A 1,804-nucleotide genomic window follows, 5' to 3' on the forward strand; every position below is an offset into this window, starting at 1 on the left:
ACACCACAACCTTGGGTCTTCCAGACACCACACAACCCTCGAGAAGCGACCTCGCAGTCAACGCTCATCAAGACTCGCATTGCCAACCATCAAAATAGCTCCCCAACGTCGATGTTGGCTGCGGTGGACCAGCTTACCAAGAGTACGATGGCTGTAATGTACCAGGTGGCCCTACTTCAGTCAGAGGTCTCTTCGCTCCGCAAGGCCAACGAGGCACTTAGTAAGCGTCGTAGAGCTAAAAGAACACGCATACAGCTTGGAGGATCGCTTACAGTACAAGATGCAAAGGATCAACTAGGCCAGAAGGCCACGGTTGAGGATATGGCGCAAGAAAAGGAGCAGGATAGTGGGAGTGCAGGGAGGGGTCGTACGAGGGTTCGGTGCTGTGGTGTGTGCGGCAAGCCTGGCCATAATGCGCGTACGTGCCAGGAGGCTGCAGAAGCATCTGACTCAGCCGTTTCTGATGTAATTGTAGTTGGTTGATAGTCTTGTTGTATTGCAATTCAGGATCGTTGTTATGGAGTGGTGGAGAGTGTCTCGCTCGCTTATATGTCTCGCTCGCTTATCAAGTACATTAGTAGGTAGTCGAGTTTGGAAAAAGACGAGTCAAAAGCAGACTGGATGTGGTTTGGGATAACTTGTAGATTGGACATAGTTCCGTTGCATTGGAGAAGAACGAGTCTTGGTAATCATGGGACGCAGATATAGTATACTAGTATTATGACGGGGTGGTTTAGGTAACGTACTTGCATAGCGAGCGGCCCAGCATAGCGAGTGGCCCACTTTTCTCTGACCTCGATTACTTTGTATAAGTCAGTTCTACCAAAACGCCCTTCATTAATTAAAATTACTCAAAAACGCTATCCTCAGACGTCTCACTAACTACTTGACAAGTTCGCGCATTATGGACGGGCTGCTTGCAGTTGCTACAAAGCCGAACGTGTGGCTTAGCGACGGTTATACAACCACCACTCGTGGACGTTTCCTCGCAATCCTGACCACCAAGTCCCCGGTCGCCCATCAAAACCGTCGCCTCTTGCAAACTAAGTGATCCTCCGTCCTGCAAACGCGTTTTTCTGGTTCTGCGTCGCTTGCTTAACCGCTCATTTGCCGCACGAAGCTCTTTGGTCTCGGCTCGGAGCAACACCATCTCATGCGCCAATTTCGAGATGCTCTTCGCTTGCAAGTCGATAATGTCAAAAATATGGGTGGGGGAGCTACCTTGATGGTGTTGAATTTTCCGCTTGAGTGTGCTGGAACTCAGTGTCGCTTCGTGCGCGTTGGAGGGTGTCTTGGGGACCCAAGATGTGGCTGTTCCGGGACGCGAGCTCGGAGGAAATGGGGTGATTGGCTTAGGGTCGAGGCGAGAAATTACCGATTCAGGGTCGAAAGGAACGAGGCCGGCTACTCTGAAGCCTGCTCGTACGTTGTTCGCCGTAACAGAGGCGTTGAATGCCTTGACAAACGCGTCGAAGAAGTCTTCCTTCATAATGTGGGTGATCTGCATCCGCATCATCTGCTCGATTTGCTTGACATACGAGGCCTTGAGCGGGCTGAAACATCCTACATCGAGAGGCTGAAGAAAGTGTAATGAATGGGGAGGCATGCAAAGTGTAACAATGTTGTTGGCCTTGCAGAAATCCTCGAAGGCGACCGAGTGGTGGCTTTCATGGCCATCCAGGATGAGCAGCCGGTATATCCCTTTTGTCCGACGCCGGGTGGAATGATCAAAATGTTTTAACCAATCCAGACCAATCTCGTTTGTAGTCCAGCCATTATCGCTCGTGTGAACTCTCCATTGGGG

Source organism: Canariomyces notabilis, assembly GCF_033297395.1.
Source record: "Canariomyces notabilis strain CBS 508.74 unplaced genomic scaffold N656scaffold_14, whole genome shotgun sequence".
In the NCBI taxonomy this organism is placed as follows: domain Eukaryota; kingdom Fungi; phylum Ascomycota; class Sordariomycetes; order Sordariales; family Chaetomiaceae; genus Canariomyces; species Canariomyces notabilis.